Source organism: Pipistrellus kuhlii, unplaced genomic scaffold (genome assembly GCF_014108245.1).
Source record: "Pipistrellus kuhlii isolate mPipKuh1 unplaced genomic scaffold, mPipKuh1.p scaffold_m20_p_3, whole genome shotgun sequence".
Taxonomy (NCBI): domain Eukaryota; kingdom Metazoa; phylum Chordata; class Mammalia; order Chiroptera; family Vespertilionidae; genus Pipistrellus; species Pipistrellus kuhlii.
The window spans coordinates 150,257,448-150,279,076 of NW_023425529.1; the positions used below are offsets into that span (position 1 = coordinate 150,257,448).

General features: G+C 43.0%; 1 long non-coding RNA gene and 1 pseudogene across 1 annotated transcript; both read left to right on the forward strand.

The window, feature by feature from the left end:
* The first annotated feature begins 5,416 nt into the window (after positions 1-5,416).
* LOC123653100 lies at positions 5,417-16,021 on the forward strand. The gene is made up of 3 exons (XR_006742729.1): positions 5,417-5,429; positions 10,072-10,077; positions 15,881-16,021. It is a non-coding gene; the product is annotated as an uncharacterized LOC123653100 (long non-coding RNA).
* Positions 5,745-7,108, forward strand: LOC118729689 (annotated as a pseudogene).
* Positions 16,022-21,629: the final 5,608 nt, after the last annotated feature.

Here is a 21,629-nt window from a genome sequence, read left to right on the forward strand (position 1 = left end):
AGTGGAAGGCAATACTCTGCCTGATGTTAAGACTTACTGTCTAGTTATAGCAACCAAGACAGCTGGTATTGGAAGAGGAACAGACACATAGATTAATAGAAGAAAAAAGGGAGCCCAGAAATAGATCAGTGCAAAAATTCATTCAAAAATGAATCTGAATTTAATGCAAAATGTAAAACTATAACCCTTGTCAAAGAAAACATAGGAAAAACTCTTTAGGATTAGGGCTAGGCAAAGAGTTCTTAGATATGACACCAAAATCATAAACCATAGAAAAAATTATAATAAATTGGATGTCATCAAAATATTTGTGTCCATCACCTTTTGAGGAACCATTCTTCCTCAAACCTCCCTCTCTAGATAAGGGAGCTGCCATTTTCTTACATGATCCCATCTCTATGGTTAGAAGAGATGGGATACCTGACCCAAGCCAGGCCAACTGCAATACCTAGTCATCTGGTCATGTGAATTGATAGAGCATGAACACATAATGTAAGCCGGCCAATCAGAATCCCATTGGGCTTTTATGCCTGTGCCCTGGATTATGTGTTCATGCTCGATTCTGGTCAAGGGCACATCCCCTGTGGGGAGTGTGCAGGAGGCAGCTGGTCAATGTTTCTCTCTCATTGATGTTTTCAACTGTCTATCCCTCTCCCCTTTTCTCTGTAAAAAAAAATCAATAAAAAAATATATATTTTTTAAATGGTGTTTCCTCTGCAGCTCATGAGGCCCCTGTGTTGTATCCACTGGGCTAGGGAGTGTCCCTGCCACCCGATGGTAGCCACTGGGGTCTCCGCACAACCCAGAGAATGGCAGCCAGCCCTCCCCCCATCGTGGGCTCTGGGCTGGGGGCATGCAGAGACCCCCAGGCCACGTGCAACAGCAGCTGCCGGGGTCTTCTCACACCCTAGAGGCCAGCAGCCAGCCCCATCATGGATGCTGGGCTGGGGGGCATGCAGGAACCCCTGGACCACACATGACGGCCACCAGGGTCTCCTCATGTTCCAGAGGCCAGCAGCCAGCTCCCTGCCGGGCTAGGGGCATGGATCCGAGCTGCCACTTGGCTCCAGAGCACGTGCAAGTGGCTGGGGGCGGGGCGGGAACATCCCTGTGTCACCATTACTATGCAGGAATGTTCCCGCCCCGCCCCCAGCAGCTTGGCTGCTGCACCCATAGTCCTGGAGTGGCTTTGGGTGTTCTGGGACCCCTGCCGCTCAGGGCCTAAGTGCGGGCCTACAGGCTAGGAGCAGCCTGGGTCCCAAGGATGTTCCCGGGAACCAGACCACGCTGCATATGCAAATTAACCACCATCTTGGTTGGGTTAATTTGCATAGTTGTTCCTAATTGGCTAGTGGGTATGGCTGGTGGGTGTAGCAGAGGTATGATCAATTTACATGTATATCTTTTATTAGATAGGATGACTGTGTATTGGTCTTCTAGCAAAAACTGAAAGAAGACCCTAGTTCAGTCTACAATGTTTGCTATACGTTATTTGTTCTCCCTTCTCATTTCCTTAAAAGTCCTCTACTTCTGTTCATCTATTGATAATCCAAGGTCAATGAGTCAGGTACTTGTATTTTATTTTTTGAGTCAGGTACTTTTAAATTGTTTTTCCAATTGTGCCAATGGACATAACCATTGGGACCAGTCTTGGGACCAGTGACTTGCATTTTTAAGAAGGCCAAGGTCGAGGAGCAATTTGTAACTATTAGGAACAAAGTTAACTTGTCCACATTGGTACTGAACCCAAAGCCTAGGCCCCATTACTGCCATGCGTGAACCATAGAGACAGCAGTGATGAAGATAATTAGCTGTATAAACAGACTCTCTTCCCATGCGTCGTTAATAACCTGAACAACCTTTGAAGCAAATAAAACAAGCTCAGATTGTCTTTCTGCATTAAAATGGAATCGTGTTTTTTTTTAGCTTTCTCCATAATAAGATTTTTTTAAAATATATTTTATTGATTTTTGTACAGAGAGGAAAGGAGAGAGATAGAGAGTTAGAAACATCGATGAGAGAGAGTCATCGATCAGTTGCCTCTTACACACCCCCTACTGGGGATATGCCTGCAACCAAGGTACATGCCTTTGACCGGAATTGAACCCGGGGCCCTTCAGTCCCCAAGCCGACGCTCTATCCATTGAGCCAAACCAGTCCCGGCCATAATAAGATTTCTTAAAAAATATATATTTTTTTATTGATTGCAGAGAGGAAGGGAGAGGGAGAAAGATATAGAAACATTAATGATGCGAGAGAATCATTGATTAGCTGCCTTCTGCATGCTCCACACTGGGATCAAGCCCACAACCGGGCATGTGCCCTGACATGGAATCATGACCTCCTGGTTCATAAATCAACACGACTGCTGGGCCACACTAGCCAGGCCAAAATAAGATTTAATAATAAGAGTTAGTAGTTTCAGAGGTTAATTGCACAGGTGAAAAAAGTGGAGAAATATCTCTTATTTTGTTCATCCAACTTGCTGACATCTGAAGCTATTTTCAATTGTTTGTAAGCAAGGGGGAAAGCACTTAAATTTATGGAGCATATCCAGCACAGCAGGTTGCCAATGCAATGTTCTTCCCAATGTTCTTCGTCCCAGGAAAGTGCCAGCTATTGTTATTGCTCGCAGAATGAATGAGTGGTCTTCACTAATGAAGATTAAGCCATGGGCTGGGTAAGTTTGTAATCCTTGAGGGTGAGATAAAAATGAGAAATGATGCTAGGCTAAGACTTGCAAAGTCACAATGGCCTCAGCTATTCCCACATGCCTCTCCTAGTAGATGCAAAGCATGATCTTGCTGTTTATCAAAGGAAGGAAAGCAACTACTATTTTATAGCAGGGATGTTCCAGATTTGGTGCCCTTGAAAGTTATACAATGCAAGTGGGGCTCTCTAAGAAAAAGAATACACAAATATATTACTTTTGCACATTTTACAAAAATTGGATGGTCATTTCTAGGGGCCTCAGAAGGAACTTATACTAATAGTGAAACCTGAAGCCTAAACTCCATTTGCTCCAGTGAATCCATCCCTGCTTTTGAGGACCTACTATGTGCTAGAAATTTTCACATGTGTTCTCTCATGTAACCCTCCCTACAATTTCGTGAGTTTGGTGTTCTTACATCCATGCTTTCAGCATAGTAAGAAAAGTAACCATTTTTTTTATTGTTTATATCTTTTTGTACTATTTGAATGTTCTATATATTACATATTTTCTTACCATAAACAACAGTGAAGTCATTTTCATTTTGGAAAAATATAAGGAAGAAGGAAATATAACCACAGGTTTGTGTAGGTTTAATGCCATTTTACTATCGTGTGGCTGAAAGCCTGGCACACAGTGGGTCCTCAGTAATATTTGTCATCTATTTAAACAAATAAATCCTGCTTAAAAGGCTACATTATTCACATATTTAAGTTGTCTATAAAGGGCTCAATTCCAGGCTAAGGGAACAGAAAGACCACCTTATGGATAATGAGCTATATAATGCAAAGGCTACGAATCCAGAAAAATCAGTATGGCTCTTTGATCCCAAACTATCAACATCTTATCATCTCTGCAGAAATAAGTTGTGTCCTTATGTCTGTTGAAACTTGATATTTTGTTAATAAGAGGGAACATTATTTTATCTCATAACGAGGGGCCTGATGCATGATTTGTGCATCGGGGAGTGGGTCCCTCAGCCTGACCTGCACCCTCTCCAATCTGGGAGTTTCTGTCTGTCTTTTGCAATCATATGAGCTAATTGTCTGAGACCCCAACCCAGTTTGGTTTGTTGCTCACAGAATAATAGAGGCATTTTTCTTTTATTTGCTTCATTGTTGGAGATTTCCTGAAAGTTTTAGGATACCTTCCCTTTAGTTTTTCCTAGACACTGATTTTACTTGTGTCTCTCACCTTTGCTGTCCCTGCATCCCCCATCACAAACAGTAACTGCTCCAGGCTCACTTTGCTCTAGAGTAGGGGTGTCTAACTCAATCAGAGAAGGGGCCAAAATCTAAAATCCAGCCTAAATCGCGGGCCGAATGGTTTACTGAACAGTCATAAACTGTCATTGTGATGGAAACGCAGTGGAGTGCAGTGATGACAGCGTGGTGCGGGCCACATTGCAAGGCCTGGCGGGACGGATTTGGCCCGCGGGCCTTGTGTTTGACACATGTGATCTAGAGTCTAGATCAATCTGCCACCAGAACTATGATTCCCAGAATTCCTGGTGCTCCTCACACTATTGGTTTCCCCTTCCTGCTCTGCCAAGTCCTCCAAGCCTCCAGCTCTCTGTCTCTGCTCTCCATCTGGTGGCTTAGGGAGCCAAGTTCTCCAAGCAGCTCCATTCTCCGCCGGCTCTCCTGCTCGGCTTTCTGCCAGGCACCTATGTATGCAAATTAACTTGCCATTTTTTTTGTTGGGTTAATTTGCATACTCACTTCTGATTGGCTAGTGAGCATCGTAGAGGTACAGTCAATTTTACATGTTTCTCTCTTATTATATAGGATTGGAATTAAGGTTTTATCATTCCTCTGGGATTTTAACATGAATCCCTCCCTCTTACTGCAGATGATTCTTAAGAACCATTTGTGGAGAAGGTAGTGTTCTAAGGGTGCATTAGGCTCTCAGAGAACTGACTTTGGGCAAAGGTAGGCACCACCTCCACCAGAATCAATAAAATCTGATGGTGCCATGCCGAGGAAAGATGTGATAAGTTCTGGGGAGGGAGTCCCTATGTGCACCACAAGGACTGGGCTTGTTTTCCCTAGTTTTTGATGGCCAGGCTCAGGCCAGTGGGTGAAAGCTGTAAAAGCCCAGGTGGAGTCTATCAAAGGAAAAGGTTACCAGTAAATAGAATGGAGCCACGGAGGAACGGGTACTGTACGGAGAACTGAGCTTTTCATCATCGTTAATGTTCAAACTAAGGCTGATGAAGTGATAGGGGCTTGAACAAGGCATTCACATTTTAAGGCTCTCAGTTTTAAGAATTAATTATTAATTCTGTGGAGCTGAGAATTTGGGCTAGCTGAAAGAGTATTTACACACTACATTCTTCATTCTGAAAAATATTTTGGTTGTCCTGTCACATAACCCATATGTTCTTACTAATACAAAGATCATCATTTTTCTTCTAGAAACTTTTACATTTGTCATGGAGAAGGTTTTATTTAGGGTAGCCTAGAAAATACTACACTTCATTTTCTCTCTTTTTAAAAAATATATATTTTTATTGTTTCCAGAGATAGGAAAGGAGAGGGAGAGAGATAGAAACATCAGTGATGAAGAGAAAATCATTATCGGTTGCCTCCTGCATATACCCCCACTGGGGATCTAGCCTGCATCCCAGGCATGTGTCCTGACCAGAATGGAACTGTGACCTCCTGGTTCATAGGTCTATACTCAACCACTGAGCCATGCTACTCTTCATTTTCAATTTGTGAATACAAGAGGGAGTTGAGAGAAGCTATCTGCTTGAATGCATTTTGTTTGTATAGTCTTACTCCTACACAGAAGACTATAGTCTTATAGGTAACCAAAGATAAATTAGAAAATCTAGATAAGCTGCTGGGAGTGGGGTCAGGTGACCAGAAAGGGGCTGCAGCTGGGGGACCTCCAGGCCAGCATCTGGCTGAGGTCATGCACCCAGCAGGTCCCTGTCCCATGTTTCCACTGCATCCTCCCTCTGCTTGCTCCAAACTCTCCCCCTTTCCCCCCCGCAGTCTGTCATGAATATTGATCATCCTCTGTTGTATTTCCTGAGCTCCACTGCCAAAGGTGGGAGGGTGGGGGTGTTTGTATCTGAATCTGGCTCCAGTCTTCCGCTGGGCGGGAGCCGCAATGTCTCAGGCTGTGCAGAAGAATGGAACTAAACCATTAAGCAAAACATGGGAACTCGGTTTATATGAATTACAAGGAACACCTCAGGAAGCAGTAAGGTTGGCTTGGAAATGGCGGTGTCACCTGGGAGTCTATGCAGTGAATTAACGCCCCAGTTTGTTGGGATATGTTGAAGAACACCTTGACTACAAAGGAGTGTTTACGTCGTTTCTGCCAGACTGCATTATCACTGCCCTCAGTGGTGGCAACAAAGAATGCCCTACGTGTTGGAAAAAGTGAGTTTCCAAAAGATCACTAAGGCCCTAACTTCGAGGCACTCATCATCATCAGAATTTACCCAGGATGAGTGTGAAGCTCCTCGAGAGAGAGTATGATGCTGAAACCGGTTTGGCTCAGTGGATAGAGCGTCGGTCTGCGGACTGAAAGGTCCCGGGTTCGATTCCCGTCAAGCGCATGTACCTTGGTTGCAAGCACATCCCCAGTGGGGGGTGTGCAGGAGGCAGCTGATAAATGTTTCTCTCTCATTGATGTTTCTAACTCTGTATCCCTCTCTCTTTCTCTCTGTAAAAAATCAATTAAATATATATATATATATATATATATATATATATAGAGAGAGAGAGAGAGAGAGAGAGAGAGAGAGAGAGAGAGAGAGAGAGAGAGAGAGAGAGAATGAACCAAGAGAAACAAGCACAACAGAGAGCGAGCGCTGAGTCATGGCATCGAGGAGGTCCTGAAGTACAAGCCATGACGACAGGGAGCCAGGAAGCCACAGATCGAAGGCAGTTGGCAGGCGCCTAAGACAATGGCGGCAGTTCTCGCCGTAACTACGCGTCCACACACAGCTGCAGGAAGCAGGACCCAATAACAACTGGACCAAAACACCAGATTCTAGGCTGGAGCTTGATAACAGTGCAATAGTGGCAACTGATCCGTTCATGGATAGTATTGGGGAAATTGAGTTAGTATTAGACCTCATCCCACACTTACGGGAAAAGATGACCGACAAGGAACATAAAGACTTCAGGTAATGCCACTGTTGATCATTTTCCAAGTATCTGGCTGTGAGGTGAGCTTTAGAACTTCAAAGAAGAACGAAACCAGGCGAACCTTGGTCCAGCCAGTGAGAAGCACCATACTATCTGCCCAGCTAACAGCCGGTGGGCAATTCCCTGTATTAAATGGCCCTTTTTCTTTGGAATTGGTCAGTGAGAAATACTGGAAACTTTTTATGTACCCACGAAGGAGCTTTTACTAAAGCCATTTCAGAGAATGCACTGTTTTTATAGCCTTTTTTATTATTAAAAATGTATCATTACTTTTGTGGACAGAATCTTGGATATGTTGGTCAGTTTTCTGCCTGAGCCAGACTTATTTACACTATTAGTGATAGGTCCTCCCTTCCTCCAACTGATGGACCGACATAAACTCCACCTGCAGCTGGACATTCCTGAGCATTGAACCCCCAATCAGCACCTGCCAAATACCCTAAGCCCCCAATTCCTAAGTTCCTAGGTCCCTAATCATAGGCCTTACATGAAATCACCAATCAGCATGTGCTGAGTGCCCTAAGCCCCATACCCTGTCCTCCCCTTAAAAAGTGCTTGTACCCCTCTCTCTCTCTCTGGAAGCAGCCGACAGTGGTACTCTTCTCTTCAATACAGCCTGTGTCCTGGTATCCCAGTATCTGGCCCTCTCTATTTCATCTTTCAATTAGAATCTTTTCCCCTTAATTTAAGATTTCCTTTTTGGAAGGGATTACAATTATTCAGAACTTTTAATTTCCTCTTAAAAATATATCTAATTTGTATGTCTTGACAAAGTATGGTTCCATTTGAGCACCCTTTGATCTAGGAATTTTCCATGGTTCTATATTCTTAAGATCTAGTTGGCCAACTTTTCCCCTCACCTCAATAGTTTAGGGCTCACAAAGTGTTAAATATGAATTTTGACTTTTTTTCTTGGTATCTTTTATATTAACTAGGAGCCCAGTGCACAAATTTGTGTAACTTAAAAGGAACTGTGAGCCTCAAGGCTGTGGTGGGCATTAGCATGGGTCTTGGCTCATCCTCCCCATCCCTGCCTGGCCCCTCCCGCCACAGCCCCTGTTCCCTGTCTGCCAGCAGCCCCACTCTTGCACTGCCGCTCCCATGCTCTGATGGGGTCAGTCCCACTCGAACCTGCTGGTGGCATGAAGCAGTTGGGGCTGTCACCAGCAGCGGGTGTGAGTGGCAACTGCCAGCCCTGATCGTCTCTCAGGAGCAGAGGGAGGTGGAGAAGCCTTGAGGGGCAATCGGGGCTGGCAGCTGCTGCTCGAACTCACTGACAGCACCAAGAGATCAGGGTTGGCACCGGGCACCAGCAGCAGGTGCAAGTGGGGCCAGTGCCGGCAGCAGGTGTGGGCGTTGGCAACAGATGTGAGCACCTGGTGGGACCACAGTGTGTGGAAGCAAAGAATTTTCAGTAACCACGAGAGGCTCACCCAGATAACAGCGACCAATGCCCCGCCTTGGTCTGGCACCCCCGTTCACCTGCTCCACCACCCCGCTGTGGCTCTGCCAGCTGCTGCCAGCACCCACCATGTTCCACATGTGACCCCTGGTGGTCAGCGCACATCATAGCGACAGGTTGTTCAGTTTTTCCCTTGTTTGGTTGTTCAGCCGTTCGGTCTATTTGCATGTTAGGGTTTTATATATATATATATATATAGATGGGTGTTTCTATAGATGCTGTAGTATCTTCTTAAAGACCAAGGCTTACATTTACTATGCTTAAGAATTCTCATAGGATTACTGTTTTTATGATATTTTCTTCTATGATATCTCATTTTTTTTTAAAGGTTCTTTATGAACTTACTGTTCATTGTCATGCAATGTTATTTTTTTTTTACCCCTCTAATTTTGGAATTTCTGATTTGGGGAAAGGGAATCACACAAAAATCTCAAGTTCTAGGAGAACTTGGTTCATTTATAGATTTTACTGAAAAGAAAACACAATATTATATTGGTGAGAGAAAGACCTATTTCTTTAAACTTTTAAAGTATCATTCTCTGAATAGTGCATAAAACATAGATGGGTGCAGATCAATGTGTTGTATAAAAGTGAACACCCATGAACTCACCTTTCTGTTGAGCTCCCTCAAAGCCCCTTCATGGAGACCTTCCTTCCTCCTCCTCAGCAGTGCTCACTGGACTTCTCACACTGCGTTTTCTTTTGCCTGTTTTGTGTTTATGCAAATGGAATAATAGCATATGGATGCTTCGTGCCTAGCTTTATCTTCTTTGTTTCACATTGTTTGTGAAATCCACCTATGCTGTTGCATGTGAGAGTAATTCATTCTTTTTATTGTCATATAGTATTCTATTGAATAAATGTATTAAAATGTGTTTACCTCCTCAACTGTTCATGAACATTGAGGTTCTTTATTAAGAACAATGCAGCATTATTCACAGTAGCCAGGAGGTGGAAATAACCCCGGTGTCCATCAGGGAATGAATGGATAAATGAAATATGGTTTATACATACAATGGAATACTATTCATTTTTTACAAGGAAGGAAATTGTAACACCTGCTACAGCATGGATAAACATTGAAAACATTATGCTAAGTGGAAAAAAACAGTCACAAAAGAATAAATACTGTATGATTCTACTTAGATGAGGTGCCAAAGTAGTAAAATTCATAGAGATAGAACGGAGAACGATGGTTACAGGGACTGGGGATGGAGAGGAATGGGGAGTTATTGTTTAATGACTACACAGTTTTAGTTTAGGAAGAAAAAGACAATTCTGGAGATGAATGATCATGACGGTTGTACAATGGTATGACTGTACTAAATGCCATTAAACAGATTTTGTTATGTATATTTTGCCACAATAAAAAAGGAATGAAAAAGAACAATGCTGCACTGCACATTCCTTTTTTTTTTAGCTTTATTTCCCCATTCTCCCAGCTTTATTGAGATGGAATTGACATATAACATTGTGTAAATTTAAGATGTACAACATGATGATTTGATGTCCATACAAATAAATGGGTAATATGCTAATTAGATTGGGTCTATCAGACATCTTCCAGTCATTTAGTCCTCCTTCCAGACAAAGCCATGGTGATTGGGGCCGAGGCAGAAGCAGTTAGGGGCAATCAGGCAGGCAGGCAGAGGGGTTAGGGGCAATCAGGCAGGCAGGCAAGCAGAGTGGTTAGGGGCAGTCAGGCAGACAAGCAGGTGATTGGTTAGGAGCCAGCAGTCCTGGATTGGGAGAGGGATGTCCCAGATTGAAGAGGGTGCAGGCCAGACTGAGGGACACCCCTCTACCGCCCCCCCCCCCGCCCGTGCATGAATTTCATGCACCAGGCCTCTAGTATGTTTATATTGCAAATTGATTACCACAGAAAGGTTACTTAATACCTCCACACCCACCTCCTTACTTACACAATTACAATCTGTTTGGTATGTGGTGAGGCTATTTAAGATCTACTCTCTTAGCAGCTTTTAAGTATGCAGTACAGTATTGTTAAATATAGGCACCATGCATGCAGTACAATTCATCCCCAGGACTTATTCATCTTATAACTGGAGGTTGTGCTCTTTGACCAACATCTCCTCATTACCCTCCTGCTTTCCCCCAGACCCAGCAACCACAATTGTACCCTCTGTTTCTATAAGTTTGTCTTTTCTATTTTATTTCAGATTTCATTTGTGAGTGTGATCATACAGTATTTGTCTTTCCCTGTCTGACTTATTTTATTTAGCATAATCCCCTCAAAGTCTGTCCACGTTATGCAAAAGGCAGGATTTCCTTCTTTTTTTTTTTATCGCTGAAAACTATTCCATTGTATAAACACCACGTTTTCTTTATTTGTCCATCTATTGCTGGACACTTAGATTGTTTCCATATCTTGGCTACTATGAATCATGTTGCAATGAACATGGAGGTGCAGCTATATCTTCAAGATAGTTATGTCATTTTTTTAAAGATATGTACCCAGAAGTGGGATTGCTGAATTATATGGTAGTTCTATTTTTGCTTTCCCCAGTGGCTGCACCAATTGACATTCCCACCAACAAAGCACGAGAGTTCCCTTCTCCACACCCTCCCCAACACTTATTATCTTGTCATTTTTAGATAACAGTGATTCCAACACATGTGATACATTGCACACTCTTGTACATGGCTTTTGGTGAACATACTAATTTTCTTTGGATTTGCTGAATGATAGGACAGGTATATGTTTAACTTTAGTAGCTACCTAGACCAGGTTTTTAAGCTGTGAAGGACCAGTCACATTTCTATGAGATGGTTGTCTTCATTTCTATCGTCATGTAACAAATTAGCACAAACTTAGATACTTAAAATAGCACCCATTTGTTATTTCACAGTTTCTTTGGGCCAGGAGTCTGCGCCCAGCTTAGCTGAGTCCTTTCTCAGGACAATTTGGGAAAACTTCCCCGAGATGTACTGGAACCAGCCTCCGAAGGTGGCTGACCAAGAGGTCAAAGAAAGAGGGTGACAACTCCAGAATTAAAAAGTTTATCAAGCGAAATTCCAGACAGATTCCATTTTTGGCAGCAAAATAGTGGATCTCCAAGCCGGAAAGGGATGGGGCTTGATATACAGAGCCTGCGGGATCACAGGTGGCATGTAGCTAAGAGGCACCTGCCCTTAAGAGCTTTATACTCCAAAGCAGTAAACAACTTAACGAGCTTACTTATCTATGTACATTCCTTTCAGGTGACACAGGCCTTCCCCTCCCGGGGTAAACTGGTGGTCACAGAGATACATGCTTCTTAAGATGGTGTCTGTCACGTCAAGCCCAGAAACCCTCAGCCTAACATCGGGGTCTCCGGAGGCTGTTATTGAGGTGTCAGAGGCTGCTGGGGTCTCGTTTAAGGCATAGCCTCCTCTTCAAGTGGATGTGGTTGCTGGCAGAATTGGATTCCTTGCAGTGTGGGTCATTCCTGCTTCCCACAGTGGCTCTGTGATCAGAGATTTCAGCCTCGTTCCAGGGATGCCTGTGGTTCTGGCACCGCAGCCCTCAACACTTCTGGCTTTTCTGAAGCATGCCAGTGAAGTCCTCTCGAGTAAGTGTTGCCTTGTGTTGCCAATGTCCTACCTCAGATTCTGTCTACGTTCTGCCTGTGAGTCGTTTTCTTTTCTTTTTAAAAAAATATATTTTATTGATTTTTCACAGAGAGGAAGGGAGAGTCAGAAACATCGATGAGAGAGAAATATTGATCAGCTGCCTCCTGCAAACCTCCTACTAGGGATGTGCCCACAACCAAGGTACATGCCCTTGACCAGAATCAAACCTGGGACCTTTCAGTCCGCATGCCGACTCTCTATCCGCTGAGCCAAACCAGTTAGGGTCTGTGAGTCGTTTTCAATGTTGGGGAGGCAAAGGGTAATTAAAAAACAAAAACCTTTGGCTGGAGACAGGACAGCCCAGAACTAGGGGGATTGTGAATTCCCCTTCGTCTTAGCCAGTGGAGGACAAGAGCCAGAAGCTAAGTGTTCCTGTCACCTGTCACTCAGGTGGACACTTCTGAAAGGTACTCTGTACCCTTCCAAGGGCCTTTGCTATTTCTCCATTGCAACTGTTCATTTCTTAAAATTATTTTTTAAAAATTTCTAGCATTTCAGCATCAAGATCGAGAATGCAATTTATTCTTAGCAATCTAACGACCCTCAAATAAAGAGGAAAGTTGTGTCTCTCTATCTAGTTCCTAAATATTTTTAAGCTTTTAATTTTCTTTTGTTCAAATATGTTTTTATGATTTCAGAGAGAGGAAGGGAGAGGGAGAGATGGACACATCAGTAATGAGAAAGAATCAAATATTGGCTGCCTCCTGCATGCTCCCCACTGGGGATTGAGCCTGAAACCCAGCCATGTTTCCTGACTGGAAATTGAACCGTGACCTCCTGGTTCCTAGATCAATGCTCAACCACTGAACCACACCAGCTGGGCTAAACTTTTAACTTTGAACTAATTTTAGACTTACACAAGAAATATAGTTCATAATTCCTATATACTACTCACACAACTTCTCCTAATAGTAACCACTTACATAACCGTGGTACAATGATCAAAACCAGACCTTTTGAAACAATGTGATTAAACAAACTGTGGACCTCATTCAAATGTCATCAGTTTTTCCATGAGTATCCTTTCTCTGCTCCAGCACCCTATCCAGGATTACACATTATATTTATTGTTATTTTTCATAGTCTCCTCCAGTCTGTGATAGTTCTCAGTCTTTCCCTGTCTTTCATGATCTTGACACATTTAAAGAGTACCGGCCAATTATTTGGTAGAATATCCCTCAATTTGGGTTTGTGTAATGTTTTCCAATGATTAGAATGATGTGATGGTTTTTAGCAAGAATATCACAGAAAAGCTATATGTCCTTTTCAGTACAGTAGACACAGTGGTGCCTACTTATTATTGGTGACGTTAATTTCCCTTGATTGCTTCGTTGTGGTGGTGTTTGTTGGCTCTTTCTACTATAAAGTTACTTTCTTTTTCCCAGGGAGGTACTTTCAGATTAGGCCAACATCCTGTTACCTCTCAAAGCTTCACCCGCCAATTTTTTAAAAATATATATTTTATTGATTTTTTACAGAGAGGAAGGGAGAGGGATAGAGAGCTAGAAACGTGGATGAGAGAGAAACATCAACCAGCTGCCTCTTGCACACCCCTTAGCGGGGATGTGCCCACAACCAATGCACATGCCCTTGACCAGAATCAAACCTGGGACCTTTCAGTCTGCAGACCGACGCTCTACCACTGAGCCAAACTGGTTTCGGCTCACCCGCTAATTTTAGCATCTATTAGTTCAGTGGATCTTGACTGTCACAATTATGAGTTAGCCTAGTGGCAATTTTTATTTCTCTATTTTATTCTACTTAATTAATTGGAATTCTTCTATAAGGAAGAACTGCACCTTCTTCCATATATTTGATCATTTCTATCAGTATGGAATCATGGATATTATTTTATTCTAGGTGCTGAAATCCAATACTGGATTTTTTTCATTACTTTATTTATTTATATATTTATTTATTTATTATTCAGATTGTTCCAGCTCCTCACGGAGCCCCTTCGGGTTGAGTCCTGTGTTCTTTCAACAAGCTCCCCCTAACTTTTTTGAGCACTTCCTTACTCTGGCGCCACAAGATGTGCCAAGATCATCTTGTGTTTTCCCTGCCAGCCCTGGAACTAAGGAACCCTTTCTCCAAGGAGCCCTGGTTCCTTTTGTTGGAGAAAGGTGTTTAGAAACCATGATTGAGGTGCCAGTGTTCTCATTGTTGTGGAAGGGTCATTGCTTCCAGGACCTTTCAATAGACAAAGCCAGGAAGGAGACATAGACATATAAACTAACCCACACATTTACACACACACATACACAGCATACACACACAGCTGTACGAATATTTCCATATCTGTCTGTGTACTTAATTAAAACCATGAATTTATACTGATCTCTCTGACTCTAATCCAGTACCACAGAGTCCATTTTAGCCTTTTTTTTGGACCTTCCTTTTCTAGTGATGAAAAACCTGGCTTTTATTATCTACTAGAGGCCCGGTGCATGAATTTGTGTACAGGGGGTGTCCCCATAAGGATGGGGAGGTCAGGACACGATGGACCCTCTGGCTGGGTGGTGGGCCAGCCTTGCTGGCCCAAGATCCAAATCCATCCCACTGACATTTACGCCAGTTGTAGGGAGCCACCTGGTAGCCACTTTTATATTGTTTCTCCTTTGCAGAGCATCTAGGGAGGGGAAGCTGCTGCGGTGCCCGAGGTTGACTTCCAGGAGGCCAGTGGTACTATCAGGATCATGACGGCAGCACCGGTCCATTGGTGCCTGTCCCATTCTCGGGAGATTGGACCTGCAGGACTACTGAGGGAGGGAGTGTCTGCCAGCAGGCTGGTGGGCCACCAGGACTGGTCTCAGCTGAGCAGCACTCCTGCTGTGAGAGCGCACTGACCCTAGGGAGCAGCTCCTGCAATAAGTGTCTGCCCTCTGGTGGTCAGTGCATGTCATAGTGACCAGTTGTTCTGGTTGTACCGATTGTTTGGTTGCTTAGGCTTTTATATATATAGACTAGAGTCCCAGTGCACAAAATTCGTGCACAGATAGGGTCCCTAGCAGCTGCTGACCACTGGCCAGGGCCTCCCTTTCCCCAGCTGCCTGCTGCTGATGGCCAGGGCCCTCCTTTGCAACTGCTTTGGCCTGGTGCTGCCCACTCACCTGCTCCACCATCCCACTGTGGTCCCGCTCTTGTCAGGGCCCTTTGGGGCCAGCAGCATCTTCACTGATACCTGCTGCCAGTGTCACATTGCCGATACCACCATGTTCTGAGCCACCCCCTGGTGGTCAGCGCACTTCTAACTCTCAGTTGGTCAAACTCCCGTCTGTAGGGACAATTTGCATATTAGCTTTTTATTAAATAGAATAGTGTATTTACTTATTTGCTCAATTCTAGTACACCATTAGTAATTTTGGAATCACTAACCCATACCACTGTGAGAAACACACTAACAAGATTATAGCATCAATAGTGGCCCAGTGCATAAATTCATGCACATTGAAAGGAAATTAATTCGAAGAAATATTTTAATATCGCTATTCACCCTTTCTCTATAATACTAGTAGAAGTGTCAACCAAATTCACAATCAACAATGACAAATTGAAACATACCCATGCAATTGGTGCCAGCAAGAGCATTATATGTATCACGCATGTGCGAGACAACTTAGGCTATTATAGATATAGAACAAACTTGCTTAAGTAGATCTGCTTTCTGATGTAGCTAAACTTTTTCCAGCCCAGTGAAACACCCCAACTTCTCTTTCAGGTAATTGTCAGCAACACAGCAATAAATATCAACATGAAGCAGCTTATTATTGTAGATCACGCAGGGAGAACAAAGGGTAAAATATTTAACTGTAGCAGTGTTTGACAATATTCTGCGCTGTGCAGTGAGACAACCTTGAGGTCATGTTCAAGGTCCATTATTTCTTACTTCTTTTCAGTCGGGTCAAGTTTCTAAATTTTCTAAATCTCTGTTTTCTGGCCAATGAAAAGTAATTAGGATTCTATCAAGTCTTCTATCTTCTTACTCCAGGACTTCTGTGAGGATTAAATGAGATGAGGCATGGGAAAACACTTCACAGACATTTGGTTACAGTGTAAAGTGTTTCCACTATCTATAAAGCAAGTCATGTTCCTGGGCTGAAGAAACTGCAAGGAGGCTAGTTGTCACTAGGGAGAGAAAGCCAGGTATGTGACATCATTACCAAATGGAGGGAAGGACACTTAGCATATTAGCCTCATATATATATATATATATATATATATATATATATATATATATATATATGTTCTGTTCTGTTGGTGTTCAGTAAAGGTATCACTTACCAAAGCTACCTACATTAGTACTTTCCTTGAACATCCCCTTCAGTGCTGTTGGTGATTTGTTTGTGATACAGTTAAGGATGATCTGTTGGCATTTATGTTTTATTTTTATGTTTGAAGGGTGCATGAAGCATTACTGTAGTTCTAAGGATCAGAGCTATACCAAAGATATACTCAGAGAAAAGTCAGTCCCTCCATAACCATCATGCCTTGAATTCATTCGCCTCCTTTTCTCATTCCTTTCCCATCCCTCCCACCATAGATAATTGTTGTCTCTTTAGTTCCTGATTTACCCCTCCTCTATTTCTTTTGGACAAATAAGCAGATACAGATGTGTTTCCTTATAACCTCTTCCTTCTTACAAGAAGCTTAGCTTACTATAGCTCTTTGCCTTTTTACTTCACAGTCATTCCATACCACTCCCTAGAGACATTCCTTTCTTTTTCTACAGCGGTGTATTACCCCATTACTTGGATCACTACAGCTTATTCAGCTACTCTACTACATGATAACTTGGGTTATTTCTGATGTCTCACAATTACAGTCAATGCTGCCATGAATAATCTTATGCATTGTTGGAGGCATATCCACAGTGTCTATTCCTAGAAAGTCAAATTGCTGAATTGCTTTGCCAAAAAGTGAGAGTGCATATATAGCTTTGTTAGATTCTGCTAAGTTTCTATCCAGAAAGATTATGCTGGTGTGCATGCCCACCAGCAATATATGAATTTCTGTTTCCCCACACCATTGACAACAGAATATGTTGTCATATTTTGAAATCTTTGTCAGATAGGTAAGAAATGGTATCTCAACGTTGTTTATTTTGAGTGAGTTTGGATATTATTTCATAGGTTTGATAACAGATTTTATATCATTTTTATGAATTGTTTGTACATGTTCTAGTCCTATTTTTCTATTGCACTTTTAGTCTTTTGCCCCTCGTTTTTTACAAGTTCTTTTTTTTTTTTTTTTTTTAGATATTAGTAGCCCTTTCCTGTATAATATTTTGCAATTCTTCTTCATATAACCTTTGCACATACCTGTTCTAATCACCTCCGATTATTCCACTTTAAGAAGGGCTTTCCCCATCCTAAATAGTGTGCAACAGCTGAACACACAGCATTAACACTGGGCACATGAAATGGACAGCAGTGTGTTAGTCACACATGCTCACAGCTCAGGAGGACACCACATGCTGTGTGGCCACCCAAGGGTTACACTCAGGATCTGAGTAAACCAGAAACCATGGGAGGCAGACGCTGTAGTACCAGAGGTGCCCCCAGATTCCTGCAGGAGAATGTGATTGGCTTGTTTGAATAAACTCAGGGGTCCTTTCCCACGGGGAGGTCGGCTTTTCTGACAAGAGCAGAGAACTATGGCTAAGTCTTTGGGACCCTCTGAGGCTCAAAGACATTCAGGCAACATGTTCCATTTCAAGTCTTACAATGCAATATCTTGTTGAATTTATTCCTGAGTGGTTTATCTTATTCGGTGCCATGGTAAATAGGGTTTTCTCTACCATTGTAACTAAACAATATTTTTGAAAAGTTAACGCAGGCAGCAGGGGAAAGCATCTGCCATTTAGAGATGTGAAGACAAGAAAGCCTCAATTTTATAACTGAAAAAACCAAGAAAGACATTTACAGAGCAATTTAGGCCTAGGCATTGCCATCCTGGGTCATTTACCCTATCAAACTGTTCTGCTCTGAGAGGAGGAGAGCTGCATCTGTAAATCCTCCCGAACAGAACAGGCTACCATTAAAAACCATCCATTTCAAGGATCATTAAAAATGGACAATTTAATTTGCATTTCAAAGGTAGACTCGGAGAAAAGAAAAACCTGTCAGTGGGACTAGTAGGGGAAGTTTAATGATGCAAATTATTATCTTTTGCCTTAATGGGAAATACAATATATAACAACAAGGCATTAAAAAGGAACTAAAACGATATAAAAACAACCATATTAATGATTTAACAAAAGAAAACAATGAAATCAACTATAACCTCCAAAGAAATTGCAAACCATGTTTGAAGATCCATAGTGAGATTAATGTCTCATTCGCTTATTTATTCAACAGTCATTTACTGAGTGCTTACTAAGAGTCAAGATCCATTCTAAGAGCAGACATTCAGAGGTCAAGTTTACAGTCCTGGCCCTCAAGTTGCTTACAGGGAAAGTAGGCAAGCAAACAGGGATGTGCCAGGCCTCACATGGCTCCATTCAGCTCTATGAGGAGGCAAGGAAGGGACACCTACCCCAGACTAAGAAAGAGAAGAAATCTCAGGGGATTGGCACCTAAGCTTAAATCCCAGGGGTAGAGAGGAGTTTTCCAGCAAAGGAAGACAGGAAGGGAATTCCTGGCAGAGGGAAGAGAATCTGCATTCAGGGACGTAGAAAAGAAGGCCCAAGTGGCTGGCGCTTAGGGCGGAGGACGGCGTAACTGCACAGGTAGGCAGGGGTTGAATAAGAAGGTTCTTACATTCCATGTGAAGAATTTGGACCTAATTCTAAAGGCAATGGGGAGTGTTGAAAAATTTTAAGGAGAGTGATTAGGATCAGCTATGCAGCTTTAAAAAACTACTCTGGCTCCTTGAGAAGGACAGACTGCAGGTTTGGGAGGACAAGTAGGAAGATGATGCAATAATTCAGAAAGAACATTATGCGGACCTGGAGGCAGTGGATGGGAGAAGAAAAGTGGGACAGATATGGGTTATATTAAGGAAAGAGAATCAACAGGTCATGTTTATGGATTGGACTTGAAAGGTGGGGTGGGGATGGAGGCAAGGCTGTCCCCAAGCTTTTGACTTGGGTGACTGGGGTTTTAGGGAGCAAAGAAGATGGTAAGTTCAATTTGATATGTGCTGCATTTATTAAACTCAGCAGTGCTAAAATGATCATTAAACCAGTGGTTCTCAGCCTTTTAAGTGCATGAGAATAACCTGGCAGCCTTGTTCAGCTACAATCGTAAGTCTGGGATGGGCTCAGAATCTGACAGGCTCTTAAGTGATGCTGCTACTGGATGATGAGTCACACTTCAAGGTGTAAGGCTTTAGACTTAGGAGGTCAATTAATTCTTTTTAAAAAGTTTTTAAAAATATATATTTTATTGATTTTTTTTATAGAGAGGAAGGGAGAAGAACAGAGAGTTAGAAACACTGATAAGAGAGAAATATCGATCAGCTGCCTCCTGCACACCCCCAACTGGGCATGTGCCCCCAACCAAGGTACATGCCCTTGACCTGAATTGAACCTGGGACCTTTTAGTCCAAAGGTCGACACTCTATTCACTGAGCCAAACCGGTTTCGACTTAAAAAGGTTTTTATTTATCTTAGAGAGAGGAAGGGAGAGAGAGAGAGAGAGAGAGAGAGAGAGAGAGAGAGAGAGAAGCATCAATGGGAGAGAAACATTGATCAGCTGCCTCCTTCATGCGCCCCCAACCCCTACCCCCACCAGGGATTGACCCTGCAACCCAGGCATGTGTCCCTCCCTCCCCCTGCCTCCCAAATCTTTCTTCATCTTGCGCATCTCCTCTCAAAGGACTTTCTCAACCAAAAAAGGGTTGGGATTCTCTGCGGCATTGCCTGAGCTTTCTGCTCAGCATCCCCCAAACCATTATTGAGCCCCCGAAGCAATAAAAGATAGAATCATGTTTCCTGGAACAGAGAGGAGAAAAAAATACCCAGAGCAGCAAGAGACAGATGCAAATTAAAATGTGCGATGACAGGCTCCCTGCAGGTTGCTCAGAGATTCCTCAGCACCATAGCCCTGGAGCCTGTGGCTTCAGGAAGAATGGGTATGAAGGGGAGTAAAGGGAGGGGTGAGAGCCTGCCACAGAGAGGCGTGCTGCAATTCTTGACATGTGGCTACAATCTTATGTTCTCTGTAGGAAAGAGAATATAGTTTTTAATTGGCTAGGAAATATTATCGTACCAGTAGAAAGAGAAATCTATTTTTTTTTTTCTGTTTTCTGAAGAGAGTGAGTATATTTCAAAGACAAGTCACTGTAACAGCCAGCTAACTGTAACTAGAGACCTGTAGCTTTGTGGGTTTTTCCTCTGAAATTATTATTGTTTTATGTTGTTAAGAATAAGTTATTGCAAAAAATTACTATACTACAGTCATTCATAAGTCTTATGACTGAAGATCTGCCCAGTGTTTAGATCTTTGCTATAAAACAACCATTACTATGATTCATTAGATTAGTAAAGCAAGATAGTCAGATTTCATATCTTTTGGAACTTTAAGAACTAACCTCAAAATATATCCCAAAAGGCACCATTACAAAGAACCATGCAAATTGTGTTATTTTAGTTAGATTAAGAAAATATCTGGAAGGAATAATACTAGCTTGCAAATATATTAAAATTTATTAATAATAATTTATAATTATTATTAGAAGCCCGATACACAAAGAATGGGCCTTTCCTTCCCCTGACTGCCGGCAGTGCCTTTGCTCTGTCCAGAGCTGCCTTACTGCTCTGGCCTAGAGCTGCCTTTCTACCTTCCCATGCTGCTAAGAGGCCCAAAGCAGCTGGGGTGGTGCAGAATGCCTGTGTCATCACCATGGCAACAATGCAAGCATCCTGCCCTACCCCCAGCTGCTCAGCGCCTGTGTATGCAAATTAACCCACCATCTTTGTTGGGTTGATTTGCATACTCTCTCCTGATTGGCTGGTGGGTGTAGTGGAGGGATAGTCAATTTGCATGTTTCTTTTTTATTAGTGTAGAACATATCATCTACCTAAGAAAAGAGTGAAGGTACAGTCAATTAGCATGTCACTCTTTTCTTAGGTAGATGATATGATCTACACCACATGTGTCAAACACAAGGCCCCCGGGCCAAATCCATCCCGCCAGGCCTTGCAATGTGGCCCGCACCGCGCTGTCATCACTGCACTCTGCTGCGTTTCCATCACAATGACAGTTTATGACTGTTCAGTAAACCATTCGGCCCACGATTTAGGCTGGATTTTAGATTTTGGCCACTTCTCTGATTGAGTTTGACACCCCTAATCTACACTAATAAAAAAGAAACATGCAAATTGACTATCCCTCCACTACATCCACCAGCCAATCAGGAGAGAGTATGCAAATTAACCCAACAAAGATGGTGGTGACCACAGAGCTGGAGTGAGCAGGAGACTTGGGTGCCCCTGGCGATGGTGAAAGCCAAACTTCCCACCCAAGGAGTGGCTAGAGGCCAGGGTCACTGGGGGGTATGGTCAGCCAGAAAAATGGCTTTCAGTCCCTTACCCGGGCTGGCCATACCCCCATGGAGTAAGAGTCTCTGCTGGGGGTCATAGCCAGCCTGAAAACAACTCTCAACTCCTCACCCAGGCTGGCCATGCCCCCCCATCAGGGGCCCTCACCCCATG